Below are 17104 nucleotides of genomic sequence, written 5' to 3'. Positions count from 1 at the left end.
ATGTCAGCGACATTTTGAACAGCAGTTTGGTTTTTCTGACTACTTATAGTCAGGTCAGTATGGAGCAAGAGAATCCTGAAGATTTTTCAAGATATACTAAACATACAGAGGGCAATAATATTGAAAAATGATGGTGCGATGTGTCACTAAACATAATTTATTTTGATTTTTCAAAGCACCGTTGAGTGTATACATGTATTCCACTTGCGTAAGCAAGTGACTGTTATGGTTAACATAATTTCAAGGATTCTGCAGTGTTCCTTTGAGATAATAGAACTTCATGTTTGGATTGCAAATTGTCCTGCCTTCTTAACAGAAAGAACTATACTACCATTACTGAAATAAGAAACCAACTAGTCAGACGTCACGAACAGGATTCGAACCTGTGGAGGGAGACCCCATTGGATTTCGAGTCCAACGCCTTAACCTCTCGGCCACTGTGACAATACACTCATAAATTTGAAGGGACAACTCAGGTACTTGGATTAGTTTCCAGCTGCTTGCGGATTAAAACTGTTAAATCCATTCAACCACCCATTTTGTTCATGGCCCTGTCCATGACATCGTCAACAATGTCAGCATCATTTTGAACAGCAGTTTGGTTTTTCTGACTACTTATAGTCAGGTCAGTATGGAGCAAGAGAATCCTGAAGATTTTTCAAGATATACTAAACATACAGAGGGCAATAATATTGAAAAATGATGGTGCGATGTGTCACTAAACATAATTTATTTTGATTTTTCAAAGCACCGTTGAGTGTATACATGTATTCCACTTGCGTAAGCAAGTGACTGTTACGGTTAACATGATTTCAAGGATTCTGCAGTGTTCCTTTGAGATGATAGAACTTCATGTTTGGATTGCAAATTGTCTTGGCTTCTTAACAGAAAGAACTATATTACCATTACTTAAATAAGAAACCACCTGATCGGAGGTCACGAACAGGATTCGAACCTGTGCAGGGAATCCCCATTAGATTTCGAGTCCAATGCCTTAACCTCTCGGCCACCGTGACAATACACTCCCAAATTTGAAGGGACAACTCAGGTACTTGGATTAGTTTCCAGCTGCTTGCGGATTAAAACTGTTGAATCCATTCAACCACCCATTTTGTTCATGGCCCTGTCCATGACATCGTCAACAATGTCAGCGTCATTTTGAACAGCAGTTTGGTTTTTCTGACTACTTATAGTCAGGTCAGTATGGAGCAAGAGAATCCTGAAGATTTTTCAAGATATACTAAACATACAGAGGGCAATGATATTGAAAAATGATGGTGCGATGTGTCACTAAACATAATTTATTTTGATTTTTCAAAGCACCGTTGAGTGTATACATGTATTCCACTTGTGTAAGCAAGTGACTGTTATGGTTAACATGATTTCAAGGATTCTGCAGTGTTCCTTTGAGATGGTAGAACTTCATGTTTGGATTGCAAATTGTCTTGGCTTCTTAACAGAAAGAACTATATTACCATTACTGAAATAAGAAACCAACTAATCAGACGCCACGAACAGGATTCGAACCTGTGCAGGGAAACCCCATTGGATTTCAAGTCCAACGCCTTAACCTCTCGGCCACCGTGACAATACACTCACAAATTTGAAGGGACAACTCAGGTACTTGGATTAGTTTCCAGCTGCTTGCGGATTAAAACTGTTGAATCCATTCAACCACCCATTTTGTTCATGGCCCTGTCCATGACATCGTCAACAATGTCAGCATCATTTTGAACAGCAGTTTGGATTTTCTGACTACTCATAGTCAGGTCAGTACGGAGCAAGAGAATCTTGAAGATTTTTCAAGAGATACTAAACATACAGAGGAAAATGATAATGAAAAATGACGGTACAATTTGTCACCAAACATATTTATTGAGATTTTTCAAAGCACCACTGAGTGTATTTATGTGTTCCACTTGCCTGAGCCAGGAACTATTGCGGTTAACGTAATTTCAAGGATTTTGCAATGTTCCTTTGAGATGATAGAACTTCATGTTTGGATTGCAATTTGTCCGGCCTTCTTAGCAGAAAGAACTATACAACCATTGCTGAAATAAGAAACCACCTATTCAGACGTCACGAACAGGATTCGAACCTGTGCAGGGAAACCCCATTAGATTTCGAGTCCAACGCCTTAACCTCTCAGCCACCGTGACAATACACTGCCAAATTTGAAGGGACAACTCAGGTACTTGGGTTGGTTTCCAGCTGCTTGCGGATTAAAACTGTTGAATCCATTCAACCACCCATTTTGTTCATGGCCCTGTCCATGACATCGTCAACAATGTCAGCGTCATTTTGAACAGCAGTTTGGTTTTTCTGACTACTTATAGTCAGGTCAGTATGGAGCAAGAGAATCCTGAAGATTTTTCAAGATATACTAAACATACAGAGGGCAATAATATTGAAAAATGATGGTGCGATGTGTCACTAAACGTAATTTATTTTGATTTTTCAAAGCACCGTTGAGTGTATACATGTATTCCACTTGCGTAAGCAAGTGACTGTTACGGTTAACATGATTTCAAGGATTCTGCAGTGTTCCTTTGAGATGATAGAACTTCATGTTTGGATTGCAAATTGTCTTGGCTTCTTAACAGAAAGAACTATACTACCATTACTGAAAAAAGAACCCAACTAATCAGACGTCACGAACAGGATTCGAACTTGTGCAGGGATACCCCATTAGATTTCGAGTCCAACACCTTAACCTCTCGGCCACCGTGACAATTTGCTCACAAATTTGAAGGGACAACTCAGGTACTTGGATGAGTTTCCAGCTGCTTGCGGATTAAAACTGTTAAATCCATTCAACCACCCATTTTGTTCATGGCCCTGTCCATGACATCGTCAACAATGTCAGCATCATTTTGAACAGCAGTTTGGTTTTTCTGACTACTTATAGTCAGGTCAGTATGGAGCAAGAGAATCCTTAAGATTTTTTAAGATATACTAAACATACAGAGGGCAATGATATTGAAAAATGATGGTGCGATGTGTCACTAAACATAATTTATTTAGACTTTTCAAAGCACCGTTGAGTGTATACATGTATTCCACATGCGTAAGCAAGCGACTGTTACGGTTAACGTGATTTCAAGGATTCTGCAGTGTTCCTTTGAGATGATAGAACTTCATGTTTGGATTGCAAATTGTCTTGGCTTTGTTGGTCTCTCTTCCGTTAGACCAAGCACGGGTACGGAGTAGATGGAGTTAAACACCTTTTAAGTTGACAGAACGAGGAGACAAATGATCAGAAGTCCATTCACTGTTTCGCCGCTCATGAGGGGGAGAGTCTCTGCAGCAAGTCCCGCGACCTGCTCTTGCCAGATGCTTCGGACAGACTCTCGCCGTTCTACTGAAAACGGCTGATTTTTATTGAAGATTACAGGAATGTTACATACGCAGTTTGCCATGTACATACGTCAATGATCATGACAGGTGAAAATAACAGCCTTGTTAGCGGACAGTTTCCTTGAGATTACCAGGAACATCCTGATATATTCATGACAGGAGAAGATACATTCACTGGTACCGAGAGGCACTGAGTGGAGATGGAATGTGCACACTCCTTTCCCTGGTGCAGGAAAAGATACACAGCTATTAATCTTTGTGTGAAGGCCTTGAGTATCTGAGCGAGTTTCCATAGCATAGATAATAAAATGAGCTTATAAGGTAAATATATATATATATTGCCTTGTTAGGCAGGATCTAACATGTCACAAGAACTTGTAATTCTTAAGATAAGCAGAAACATCCTTGGTAACCTGGTACAAGAAGAGACTGCAATGTCTCACTCCCTTTTGGAGTTCCTGCAGCTGTTTTAAGAGCTTGTGCAGGAGAGAAACACAGAGAGACCTTTATATTATAACATGATCCCATAATGAAAAGAGTAGCATGTAAGAATGAATAATAAAAGAGCTTATATGAGAGTTACATATATTTTCAATCCCCCTTTTGAACTCTTTTAAGAGTTCAATAAAGATATAAGAAATCAAAACAATAACACCAAATTCCATCAAAAAGAATCCAATAAGCAAAGTTTTAAAATACCAATACAAACAACCAATCAGATTACATTTACTCATCTTTCTAGCAGTAAACTAATACAAAAAACATGATCATACTTTCAACTGAACATGTTACAACATGTATGGATCGCATGCAACTCCATATGAGGGCGAAAAACCCTAATTATCATATGTTTATAGGGAAAATTCCCCCATGTCCCCCCATTTGTCATATCTCAATTTTGGGGCGAACACCTGTTGGCATAGAGTGTGCATGCCTAGGACATCAATGATCAAAAGAAATAAAAACAACACAATCAAAAAACTCATAGAAATAAACAGTTTAAGGGATTGTTACAGAAATCACTCAATATTCTCACACTCTAACAACATCTTCTTCATCATGAGAGTCATCACTTTCATCAGAGGGTTCCCCTCCCAAATAGATTTTAGGATTGGCTAGTAACAAGGGCATCTGGATAATTGGGTCAGCAGGTGGAGGAGAGATGGCAGTGGTGATCAATATGTGCATTCAGAATTGAGTTTGGAAATGCAATGAGTGTAAACATATATCTAATACTAAACAGGTAAATGAATAATAATATAAAATGAGTAGAGGGTGTAAATGAGGGTGTGAAATAGAACCCTGATAAAATAAATGGAGGGTGTTAAATATAACCCTTGTAAAATAAATGAGGGTGTTAAATAGAACCCTTGTAGAATGTTCATAGGGTGGCTACTTCTTCCCCCTGTTGAGGACCCTTCACTGGCTCCAGGCAGCTGCAGGGGGTGATGATGTCATGATTCTCGTCCTGCAGGATGTGGTGGCAGCTTGGCATGCTACTGCAGTCAGCTACTTCTCTTCCTGGCTTTTGGATCCTTTTTCTGGTTAGGCAGATGTCAGCTGCTTCTCGTCCTGGTCCTTGGGTACTTTTTCTGGTCAGGCAGATGTCGGCTGCTTCTCTTCCAGGTTAGGCTCCTCCCGTCCAGCCGGACAGCGTGTGACGTCCTCTCCGTGATCCTGTATGGCCCGGTCCACCTCGGTTCCGTCCACTTCCTTTTGGTGACCTTTAGCAGGACCCAGACGCCTGGCACCGAAGACGAAGCCTCTTCGTGTGTGTAGTTTTGGTCCAATGAAGGCTTTCTCGGCTTGTGCAGTCCAATTGATCTTGGCAGATAGTTGGTAGGAAGATTCACACTCCGGCCGGACCAGAAGTTCCCCGAACCGATCGCCTAGGGATTAAAGGTTATGCACAAAAATGTCCTAGCTCTTACTGACCCTAGCCTCTGATACCTTCAACATCAGACACATACAGTTACGAACAGCAAGCGCAATTAAAGGTACAGTGACATCACGACATGGACACACACAGACACACAAACACATACACATGCACATACACACACAGAGAGAGGGAGAGAGTAAGAATGTGTGTGGGAGAAAGAAATGAGTGGGATCCACTTCGCCACCAGCATCTCCACCTGTGTCACAGGGAAAAAATTACAAAGAAATTAAAACACAAAGCAAACAACAATAATTCAATGAGTATAAATGATCAAACTAAAATATACAACCATGCATGGGTTTTATAACAGTTCCGGCAACACTGGAGAGGAAGCCTTGTACAATGAATTCTTAAGATGTCCTTCATCAATTAGAGGTTATAACCAAATTGTTTCAGGATCCTGAATTTGAATTTGAATTGGTTAATTTACTCAGAATAGTCCAATGTCTTTGTTGATGTTTCTCAAGGCTCGGCCATGCCCATATAGATAAATAAACAAACAAACAAGACAAACACAGTCAAACACACGGTCCATACACGTCTCTGTGCCCTCACACACCAAGCAAATGTCAGACTGAAGCGAAAGTGTGAAATACTTAACCTAACGCTAAATCAGTGGAAAGAAAAAATAAGACCTAAAGCGTGTAATCAAATTAATCCAACAAAACTTCCCATAACTGCCGTTCTAAACTCATGTTGCGGTGTGATCTCTCCAATTAAAAATTAGGACAACCACTTTTACTATCAATTCAACCAAATAGTTTCAGGTTGTCCCTTACCTAAACTACCTGTCTTTCTTACCTTCTTTCTTTCTTTCTTTCTTTCTTTTTTAGGAACACTACTCGCACAAGAAATCCTAAGAATTAATTCACTACTTAAGGTTAATTCATAAATAACGAAACTGCAGTTACAGGTTTGTTTGTGCATAGTATTGGTAATCAGCAGTTTTTTTTTCCTTATCTCCTCATCTAGAAGTGTTTCTGTGCTACTCCTCCATCTATAACACAAGTTAGTATCATCCTTAAAGCATCTGAAATTAAGCTGCATTGCTAAATCAATAACGTGATTTGTGCTAAGAAATACTCCCCTATCCTCTTCCTTTTTCCAGTGGCGCTGAATGACAGATTTTAGATCAATTTAACGTTTTATCACTATTACGTTTCATTTAATTAATTTTGCTTTTTCTCTCTTATTTTTGTCTATTTATTTATTTATGTTATTTACTTATTTATCATGCCATCCTGTGATGATAATCTTAAAGACTTTTTAGCCAATTGTCGTCAAAACGGCCATTTAAAAATATTATGTTAAAGATTTCACAAGATAAAAATGTGAACATAATTTTTATCGAATGAGGGGTACAATTATTCAATATTTTTGTGACATTATTTTCTACGTTAGAACTTACAGCTGATAGAAAAATATAGGATCAGCTAGGTTTGGCTAGATCTGTTGGGAAACTCAACGGAGCTGAAACAACACTGTTGTCTCGGATGAGATGTTCCATGAATCATTTAGTCAGCTGGATGCCAAATTATTCATTTAATGTTTATTTTTATGCAATGAATGGAATGGGATGGAACGTTACTATAAACTATCCGGAAATTTGCGCATGTTTGCTCGAAGGAGAGAACTGTTGAAGCCTAAAGCGTTCTCCTAGACTTATAAATAGACACCGTTTCCTTAACCAATGAAAATAAGTGATGACGCTGATGTATTCCGTTTTGAAAAGAAAATAAGGCTTTACTGCATGTCCGCTGCAGCTGAGAATCCTAGGACAATAAAGATTATATTGACGTCCAATGGTGAGTTGGGCTGAAATCCAGGTTACTAATCCTATTATTTATTTATTTATTGATATTATTATTATCTTTTTTTTTTTAGGCTAACTTTCTCAGTTAACTATGTTCTACAGTAGTTTAGTAAATTTTCCACAGTTCTGACATTTCATCAATTCAACTGGTTGTTGCCAAAAAGCCTTGTTCATTACCTGACTGCAGCAAGCACTCTTTTACTGGGTGTAACCATAGGAAACAGTCTCTTTTGAGCCTCTCTTTGTAAGTCCAGGATGACCACCGTCATTGATTGAAGTTCACATGTTAGCACACATGCTCCCCCTTTTGTACTTTGTTTCATCAGCAGCAGGGCAAATAAGTTTTCTGCCTCTTTGTCCATCTTGTAGTGCTCCCCGTCTTGATGTTATGAGTCACAGTTTTTGGTGAGGGCTTCCAGGTTCTCTTTGTATAGAAGTCAGAGCCAAACATTCTTTGCAGCTGGTTGTGACAGGCCCACCCAGTAAAGTTCATGCCTCCACAATGCACAGCAAACGTTTTCCTTAAATATGTTGATTGAGTTGAAAGGACAGAACTTTCTCTTTTACAAATCAAAATCAACGAAGGTTTCTAATATTTAGTCAACTTTATTGACTCAAAGGTAAATCTAGACTATTTCCTATGCACAATTTTTCTGACTCGTCAAATCGGTTCTACACAGGTTTTAAACTTTAGGCACAATCTATCCCAAATGCAAGATCCCTCCTTTCATTTTTTATTTATCTATTTTATTTTGGGAAAATAACTACCAGTTTTTAACTCAAAACAGCCTAGTACAGTTTCTAGCCAGGTTACAGGAAATAATACTTAGTTTATCTGTTTTTTCATTATTCAGCGTCCCAAAATCCAGCCATTAACGTTAATGGTTCTTAAAGTTGAGGCAAGACAATTATTGGATTTTGTTTTATAGCAAGATTTAACAAATATTTTATTTCCTTACTGATTATTTGTTAATTTTATGGTTTTCATAAAGATGATCCTGAGAGGTTCAGAGCTGCTTTTCGCAGCGCCCTGTGCTATTTTTAGACTGCGGGACTCCTGTGTGTAAAAGTGGGTGGAGTCAGGTCCTCAGGCTGAAACTCCAGTCATTTTCACTAGATCTGTCCGAGAGGAAGGATCTCCTGAATACCCTAACCAGAAGCCTTAAGGTACGTCCAAAACACCGAAAAATATCCTTTCTAAAGTCACAAATTGCTTAAAACTGCATGTTACACAGGAAAACTGTGAGAGCGAGGGAGTCCAGCTGACTCCACGGCCCATAATCAGACAAAATACTTCCTTTATAACCACGACCATACAACTTTTGTATTTTAAAGGATTTTCTTGTCCTCACACTAACGATAAATTCTTTTTCTATTGTTTCCACAGTCTCTCGAACTAAATAACCGTCTAGTAAAAACATGGACCGCACCCTGTTTCTCAAGCAGCTGCTCCCTCTATTAAAAACTGAGTCATTCAGAAGATCCAGCGAAAGCAGCTCATGCAAGAAGACACACATTCACTCATTCACAAGGCACAGAGACATTCTTTGTTTGTCACAGTCTCTTTTTATTATTATTATTATTTTTTTAAGGTAAGTCAGTTCGTCACTTATTTATTCTCTCTCTATATATATATAATATTTTAAGCACAGAATTTATTTAACACTGCACTGGTTATTTTCAGAATTTAATGCTTACTATGCTTTTAAGCAGGCCTTATGTAACATTAGAGCAAATCCAATTGCAATTTTTTTGAGAGCGCTCTGAGGAATAGTTTATATATTTATTTTCTGCAGATCTGTTTTGATTTTACTGTTTAGCAGCTATATGACTATATTTCTAAAATAAAGCTGTCATTTACATCCTTACTTGCGTTTCTTGGTGGTTTTTTCCCTTTTTTCATCTCCAGGTCACTTAACCCCCAGATCGGGGTCACTCACATGCTGCCCCACACACAAATGATTATCACGCTTCTACACTACATATGTATATATATGTATACACATATACATACATACACACATACATATGCATATGTTACTTTAAAAACCTTTTATTTATTAACTTATGGTGTTCTGTTCAAAGACTGATCAGAACAGGGTTGCAGAATTTGAATTTTGCGTAGCTCCAAACATTAATTTTAGCACTGCAGTGTAATTTACATATACGAGTTGCAACTTTTTAAAGCTCTTATTTATCTTATTTATTTATTTTCTGGTACCGCATCAGGCCTTCACACACACACCCAGCGCTGTACACACACACACACACGGAGCTCCCAAAACTCTGCTCTGCATTCTGCACTCTCCTAGTGCTGCACTTTCAATCCAGAGCCGTAAGCAGCCTCTTGCTGCGCCTCACACACACAGGCTGAACTCAGCTTACACACACAGTGAAGCTTGTCTACAGCTGTGCCTTTTTTCTCTCGATTCTGCAGCCTTCACTTCCCAAATCTTTCTCCAGTTACCTCTACTGTTAACATCTACCCCTTTTTTCTTCATCGCCTCTTCCGCTGACTTTCTCAATAAAACCTTATTTCTCGTGGCTTCAACTGGGCTGCTTGTCATATTTAAACATTGCTCATTTTATGCAAAAACAGCCAAAAGCACGCAGAAATAGCCAAAAGCACTGCTCTCTTCACACAGAAGCAGTCAAAACATTTATCATCTTATGCAAAAACAGTTACCTCAGAACATTTTTCTCATCTCATGCAAAAGGTCCTTGACCTTAAAAATCCAGGGAGCTCTCTTTAGCCTCCCCTTCCCTTAACACAAAACCAGGTCCTTGACCTTAAAATCCAGGGAGCTCTCTTTAGCCTCCCCTTCCCTTAACATAAAACCAGGTCCTTGACCTGTGGACTTTTAGGGTTCCCACACCTATGGATCCAGCCAAGCATTATATAACCTCGTTATATATTCTATCCGCTCGTCAGCAAATAGTGTGGTCAGCCACGACCTGGAAAATGGAATTTAGGACCTTGTCCTGGGCCTCCAACCCTTCTTTAAATGGAATTTAGAGCTTATTAATGCTCTGGGCCTCCAACCCTTCTTTAAATGGAATTTAGAGCTTATTAATGCTCTGGGCCTCCAACCCCTATGGAATTTAGAGCTTATTAATGCTCTGGGCCTCCAACCCCTATGGAATTTAGAGCTTATTAATGCTCTGGGCCTCCAACCCCTTTTTCTGTACTATTTCCTTTTCTCATTTACTCATTAAATCATTAGAAAATCCTCATTTCATTTCACCATTAAACCATTACAAAAAAATCTCTTATTCTTTCTGCACTTGTCTCCACTTTCTTCTCCAACTATTATTTTAGGACCTCAGCTACTATGATTCTGGACACAAATGCTTTGGATAAATCCAATGAGCAGATTTTAGATAATAGGCTCCGCTTACCTTATTTCCACCGCGGTGTTTTTGTGCCAAGATCTGTTCGCTGGGTCAGTGGGTCGAATCGTCCTCCAAAAACTCCTTTTTCTTCAAAAAGAAAAAATCCTGTTCGTGACGCCAAATTTGTTGGTCTCTCTTCCGTTAGACCAAGCACGGGTACGGAGTAGATGGAGTTAAACACCTTTTAAGTTGACAGAACGAGGAGACAAATGATCAGAAGTCCATTCACTGTTTCGCCGCTCATGAGGGGGAGAGTCTCTGCAGCAAGTCCCGCGACCTGCTCTTGCCAGATGCTTCGGACAGACTCTCGCCGTTCTACTGAAAACGGCTGATTTTTATTGAAGATTACAGGAATGTTACATACGCAGTTTGCCATGTACATACGTCAATGATCATGACAGGTGAAAATAACAGCCTTGTTAGCGGACAGTTTCCTTGAGATTACCAGGAACATCCTGATATATTCATGACAGGAGAAGATACATTCACTGGTACCGAGAGGCACTGAGTGGAGATGGAATGTGCACACTCCTTTCCCTGGTGCAGGAAAAGATACACAGCTATTAATCTTTGTGTGAAGGCCTTGAGTATCTGAGCGAGTTTCCATAGCATAGATAATAAAATGAGCTTATAAGGTAAATATATATATATATTGCCTTGTTAGGCAGGATCTAACATGTCACAAGAACTTGTAATTCTTAAGATAAGCAGAAACATCCTTGGTAACCTGGTACAAGAAGAGACTGCAATGTCTCACTCCCTTTTGGAGTTCCTGCAGCTGTTTTAAGAGCTTGTGCAGGAGAGAAACACAGAGAGACCTTTATATTATAACATGATCCCATAATGAAAAGAGTAGCATGTAAGAATGAATAATAAAAGAGCTTATATGAGAGTTACATATATTTTCAGCTTCTTAACAGAAAGAACTATATTACCATTACTGAAATAAGAAACCACCTGATCGGACTTCACGAACAGGATTCGAACGTGTGCAGGGAAACCCCATTGAATTTCGAGTCCTAGGCCTTAACCTTTCGGTCACCGTGACAATACACTCACAAGTTTGAAGGGACGACTCAGGTACTTGGATTAGTTTCCAGCTGCTTGTGGATTAAAACTGTTAAATCCATTCAACCACCCATTTTGTTCATGGCCCTGTCCATGACATCGTCAACAATGTCAGCATCATTTTGAACAGCAGTTTGGTTTTTCTGACTACTCATAGTCAGGTCAGTATGGAGCAAGAGAATCTTGAAGATTTTTCAAGAGATACTAAACATACAGAGGAAAATGATAATGAAAAATGACGGTACAATTTGTCACCAAACATATTTATTGAGATTTTTCAAAGCACCACTGAGTGTATTTATGTATTCCACTTGCCTGAGCCAGGAACTATTGCGGTTAACAAAATTTCAAGGATTTTGCAATGTTCCTTTGAGATGATAGAACTTCATGTTTGGATTGCAATTTGTCCGGCCTTCTTAACAGAAAGAACTATAGTACCATTGCTGAAATAAGAAACCACCTATTCAGACGTCACAAACAGGATTCGAACCTGTGCAGGGAAACCCCATTAGATTTCGAGTCCAACGCCTTAACCTCTCGGCCACCGTGACAATACACTCCCAAATGTGAAGGGACAACTCAGGTACTTGGATTAGTTTCCAGCTGCTTGCGGATTAAAACTGTTGAATCCATTCAACCACCCATTTTGTTCATGGCCCTGTCCATGACATCGTCAACAATGTCAGCGTCATTTTGAACAGCAGTTTGGTTTTTCTGACTACTTATAGTCAGGTCAGTATGGAGCAAGAGAATCCTGAAGATTTTTCAAGATATACTAAACATACAGAGGGCAATGATATTGAAAAATGATGGTGCGATGTGTCACTAAACATAATTTATTTTGATTTTTCAAAGCACCGTTGAGTGTATACATGTATTCCACTTGCGTAAGCAAGTGACTGTAACGGTTAACATGATTTCAAGGATTCTGCAGTGTTCCTTTGAGATGATAGAACTTCATGTTTGGATTGCAAATTGTCTTGGCTTCTTAACAGAAAGAACTATACTACCATTACTGAAATAAGAAACCAACTAATCAGACGTCACGAACAGGATTCGAACCTGTGAAGGGAAACCCCATTGGATTTCGAGTCCAACGCCTTAACCTCTCGGCCACCGTGACAATACATTCACAAATTTGAAGGGACAACTCAGGTACTTGGATTAGTTTCCAGCTGCTTGCGGATTAAAACTGTTAAATCCATTCAACCACCCATTTTGTTCATGGCCCTGTCCATGACATCGTCAACAATGTCAGCGTCATTTTGAACAGCAGTTTGGTTTTTCTGACTACTTATAGTCAGGTCAGTATGGAGCAAGAGAATCCTGAAGATTTTTCAAGAGATACTAAACATACAGAGGAAAATGATAATGAAAAATTACGGTACAATGTGTCACCAAACATATTTATTGAGATTTTTCAAAGCACCACTGAGTGTATTTATGTATTCCACTTGTCTGAGCAAGGAACTATTGCGGTTAATGTAATTTCAAGGATTTTGCAATGTTCCTTTGCGATGATAGAACTTCATGTTTGGATTGCAAATTGTCCTGCCTTCTTAACAGAAAGAACTATACTAACATTACTGAAATAAGAAACCCACTAATCAAACGTCACGAACAGGATTCGAATATGTGCAGGGAAACCCCATTGGATTTCAAGTCCAACGCCTTAACCTCTCGGCCACCGTGACAATACACTCCCAAATTTGAAGGGACAACTCAGGTACTTGGATGAGTTTCCAGCTGCTTGCAGATTAAAACTGTTAAATCCATTTAACCACCCATTTTGTTCATGGCCCCATCCATGACATCGTCAACAATGTCAGCATCATTTTGAACAGCAGTTTGGTTTTTCTGACTACTCATAGTCAGGTCAGTATGGAGCAAGAGAATCCTGAAGATTTTTCAAGAGATACTAAACATACAGAGGAAAATGATAGTGAAAAATGACGATACAATGTGTCACCAAACATATTTATTGAGATTTTTCAAAGCACCACTGAGTGTATTTATGTATTCCACTTGCCTGAGCAAGGAACTATTGCGGTTAACGTAGTTTCAAGGATTTTGCAATGTTCCTTTGAGATGATAGAACTTCATGTTTGGATTGCAAATTGTCTTGGCTTCTTAACAGAAAGAACTATACTACCATTACTGAAAAAAGAAACCAACTAATCAGACGTCACGAACAGGATTCGAACTTGTGCAGGGAAACCCCATTAGATTTCGAGTCCAATACCTTAACCTCTCGGCCACCGTGACAATACGCTCACAAAATTGAAGGGACAACTCAGGTACTTGGATTAGTTTCCAGCTGCTTGCGGATTAAAACTGTTAAATCCATTCAACCACCCATTTTGTTCATGGCCCTGTCCATGACATCGTCAACAATGTCAGCATCATTTTGAACAGCAGTTTGGTTTTTCTGACTACTTATAGTCAGGTCAGTATGGAGCAAGAGAATCCTTAAGATTTTTTAAGATATACTAAACATACAGAGGGCAATGATATTGAAAAATGATGGTGCGATGTGTCACTAAACATAATTTATTTAGACTTTTCAAAGCACCGTTGAGTGTATACATGTATTCCACATGCGTAAGCAAGCGACTGTTACGGTTAACGTGATTTCAAGGATTCTGCAGTGTTCCTTTGAGATGATAGAACTTCATGTTTGGATTGCAAATTGTCTTGGCATCTTAACAGAAAGAACTATATTACCATTACTGAAATAAGAAACCACATGATCGGACGTCACCAACAGGATTCGAACCTGTGCAGGGAAACCCCATTGAATTTCGAGTCCTACGTCTTAACCTCTCGGTCACCGTGACAATACACTCACAAATTTGAAGGGAACACTCGGGTACTTGGATGAGTTTCCAGCTGCTTGCGGATTAAAACTGTTAAATCCATTTAACCACCCATTTTGTTCATGGCCCTGTCCATGACATCGTCAACAATGTCAGCATCATTTTGAACAGCAGTTTGGTTTTTCTGACTACTCATAGTCAGGTCAGTATGGAGCAAGAGAATCTTGAAGATTTTTCAAGAGATACTAAACATACAGAGGAAAATGATAATGAAAAATGACGGTACAATTTGTCACCAAACATATTTATTTTGATTTTTCAAAGCACCACTGAGTGTATTTATGTATTCCACTTGGCTGAGCCAGGAACTATTGCGGTTAACGTAATTTCAAGGATTTTGCAATGTTCCTTTGAGATGATAGAACTTCATGTTTGGATTGCAATTTGTCCGGCCTTCTTAACAGAAAGAACTATACTACCATTACTGAAATAAGAAACCACCTATTCAGACGTCACGAACAGGATTCGAACCTGTGCAGGGAAACCCCATTGGATTTCGAGTCCAACGCCTTAACCTCTCGGCCACCGTGACAATACACTCACAAATGTGAAGGGACAACTCAGGTACTTGGATTAGTTTCCAGCTGCTTGCGGATTAAAACTGTTGAATCCATTCAACCACCCATTTTGTTCATGGCCCTGTCCATGACATCGTCAACAATGTCAGCGTCATTTTGAACAGCAGTTTGGTTTTTCTGACTACTTATAGTCAGGTCAGTATGGAGCAAGAGAATCCTGAAGATTTTTCAAGATATACTAAACATACAGAGGGCAATGATATTGAAAAATGATGGTGCGATGTGTCACTAAACATAATTTATTTTGATTTTTCAAAGCACCGTTGAGTGTATACATGTATTCCACTTGCGTAAGCAAGTGACTGTTATGGTTAACATAATTTCAAGGATTCTGCAGTGTTCCTTTGAGATGATAGAACTTCATGTTTGGATTGCAAATTGTCTTGGCTTCTTAACAGAAAGAACTATATTACCATTACTGAAATAAGAAACCAACTAATCAGACGTCACCAACAGGATTCGAACTTGTGCAGGGAAACTCCATTGGATTTCGAGTCCAACGCCTTAACCTCTCGGCCACCGTGACAATACACTCACAAATTTGACGGGACAACTCAGGTACTTGGATGAGTTTCCAGCTGCTTGCAGATTAAAACTGTTAAATCCATTTAACCACCCATTTTGTTCATGGCCCTGTCCATGACATCGTCAACAATGTCAGCATCATTTTGAACAGCAGTTTGGTTTTTCTGACTACTTATAGTCAGGTCAGTATGGAGCAAGAGAATCTTGAAGATTTTTCAAGAGATACTAAACATACAGAGGAAAATGATAATGAAAAATGACGGTACAATTTGTCACCAAACATATTTATTGAGATTTTTCAAAGCACCACTGAGTGTATTTATGTATTCCACTTGCCTGAGCCAGGAACTATTGCGGTTAACGTAATTTCAAGGATTTTGCAATGTTCCTTTGAGATGATAGAACTTCATGTTTGGATTGCAATTTGTACGGCCTTCTTAACAGAAAGAACTATAGTACCATTGCTGAAATAAGAAACCACCTATTCAGACGTCACAAACAGGATTCGAACCTGTGCAGGGAAACCCCATTAGATTTCGAGTCCAACGCCTTAACCTCTCGGCCACCGTGACAATACACTCCCAAATGTGAAGGGACAACTCAGGTACTTGGATTAGTTTCCAGCTGCTTGCGGATTAAAACTGTTGAATCCATTCAACCACCCATTTTGTTCATGGCCCTGTCCATGACATCGTCAACAATGTCAGCGTCATTTTGAACAGCAGTTTGGTTTTTCTGACTACTTATAGTCAGGTCAGTATGGAGCAAGAGAATCCTGAAGATTTTTCAAGATATACTGAACATACAGAGGGCAATAATATTGAAAAATGATGGTGCGATGTGTCACTAAACATAATTTATTTTGATTTTTCAAAGCACCGTTGAGTGTATACATGTATTCCACTTGCGTAAGCAAGTGACTGTTACGGTTAACATGATTTCAAGGATTCTGCAGTGTTCCTTTGAGATGATAGAACTTCATGTTTGGATTGCAAATTGTCTTGGCTTCTTAACAGAAAGAACTATATTACCATTACTTAAATAAGAAACCACCTGATCGGACGTCACGAACAGGATTCGAACCTGTGCAGGGAAACCACATTGGATTACGAGTCCAACGCCTTAACCTCTCGGTCACCGTGACAATACACTCACAAATTTGAAGGGAACACTCGGGTACTTGGATGAGTTTCCAGCTGCTTGCGGATTAAAACTGTTAAATCCATTTAACCACCCATTTTGTTCATGGCCCTGTCCATGACATCGTCAACAATGTCAGCATCATTTTGAACAGCAGTTTGGATTTTCTGACTACTCATAGTCAGGTCAGTACGGAGCAAGAGAATCTTGAAGATTTTTCAAGAGATACTAAACATACAGAGGAAAATGATAGTGAAAAATGACGGTACAATGTGTCACCAAACATATTTATTGAGATTTTTCAAAGCACCACTGAGTGTATTTATGTATTCCACTTGCCTGAGCCAGGAACTATTGCGGTTAACGTAATTTCAAGGATTTTGCAATGTTCCTTTGAGATGATAGAACTTCA

The 17104-nt window shown here is 39.1% G+C and overlaps 13 non-coding genes across 13 annotated transcripts; all 13 read right to left on the bottom strand.

Moving 5' to 3' along the window:
• Nucleotides 1–362: 362 nt before the first annotated feature.
• trnas-cga (transfer RNA serine (anticodon CGA)) lies at nt 363–444 on the bottom strand. The gene has a single exon. It is a non-coding gene; the product is annotated as a tRNA-Ser (tRNA).
• Nucleotides 445–934: 490 nt separating this feature from the next.
• Nucleotides 935–1016, bottom strand: trnas-cga (transfer RNA serine (anticodon CGA)). Its single transcript has one exon. It is a non-coding gene; the product is annotated as a tRNA-Ser (tRNA).
• Nucleotides 1017–1506: 490 nt separating this feature from the next.
• trnas-cga (transfer RNA serine (anticodon CGA)) lies at nt 1507–1588 on the bottom strand. Its single transcript has one exon. It is a non-coding gene; the product is annotated as a tRNA-Ser (tRNA).
• Nucleotides 1589–2077: 489 nt separating this feature from the next.
• trnas-cga (transfer RNA serine (anticodon CGA)) lies at nt 2078–2159 on the bottom strand. Its single transcript has one exon. It is a non-coding gene; the product is annotated as a tRNA-Ser (tRNA).
• A 490-nt stretch (nt 2160–2649) lies between these two features.
• On the bottom strand, nt 2650–2731 carry trnas-uga (transfer RNA serine (anticodon UGA)). Its single transcript has one exon. It is a non-coding gene; the product is annotated as a tRNA-Ser (tRNA).
• Nucleotides 2732–12042: 9311 nt separating this feature from the next.
• trnas-uga (transfer RNA serine (anticodon UGA)) lies at nt 12043–12124 on the bottom strand. The gene has a single exon. It is a non-coding gene; the product is annotated as a tRNA-Ser (tRNA).
• Nucleotides 12125–12614: 490 nt separating this feature from the next.
• Nucleotides 12615–12696, bottom strand: trnas-cga (transfer RNA serine (anticodon CGA)). The gene has a single exon. It is a non-coding gene; the product is annotated as a tRNA-Ser (tRNA).
• Nucleotides 12697–13185: 489 nt separating this feature from the next.
• On the bottom strand, nt 13186–13267 carry trnas-cga (transfer RNA serine (anticodon CGA)). The gene has a single exon. It is a non-coding gene; the product is annotated as a tRNA-Ser (tRNA).
• Nucleotides 13268–13756: 489 nt separating this feature from the next.
• Nucleotides 13757–13838, bottom strand: trnas-cga (transfer RNA serine (anticodon CGA)). Its single transcript has one exon. It is a non-coding gene; the product is annotated as a tRNA-Ser (tRNA).
• A 1061-nt stretch (nt 13839–14899) lies between these two features.
• On the bottom strand, nt 14900–14981 carry trnas-cga (transfer RNA serine (anticodon CGA)). Its single transcript has one exon. It is a non-coding gene; the product is annotated as a tRNA-Ser (tRNA).
• Nucleotides 14982–15471: 490 nt separating this feature from the next.
• trnas-cga (transfer RNA serine (anticodon CGA)) lies at nt 15472–15553 on the bottom strand. Its single transcript has one exon. It is a non-coding gene; the product is annotated as a tRNA-Ser (tRNA).
• Nucleotides 15554–16042: 489 nt separating this feature from the next.
• Nucleotides 16043–16124, bottom strand: trnas-uga (transfer RNA serine (anticodon UGA)). Its single transcript has one exon. It is a non-coding gene; the product is annotated as a tRNA-Ser (tRNA).
• Nucleotides 16125–16614: 490 nt separating this feature from the next.
• trnat-cgu (transfer RNA threonine (anticodon CGU)) lies at nt 16615–16696 on the bottom strand. The gene has a single exon. It is a non-coding gene; the product is annotated as a tRNA-Thr (tRNA).
• Between the last annotated feature and the right edge of the window lie 408 nt (nt 16697–17104).

The sequence above is a fragment of the Nothobranchius furzeri genome, chromosome 14, assembly GCF_043380555.1.
Source record: "Nothobranchius furzeri strain GRZ-AD chromosome 14, NfurGRZ-RIMD1, whole genome shotgun sequence".
In the NCBI taxonomy this organism is placed as follows: domain Eukaryota; kingdom Metazoa; phylum Chordata; class Actinopteri; order Cyprinodontiformes; family Nothobranchiidae; genus Nothobranchius; species Nothobranchius furzeri.
Note: the sequence above shows the minus strand (reverse complement) of the source record. Positions and strands in the feature narration are given on the sequence as shown.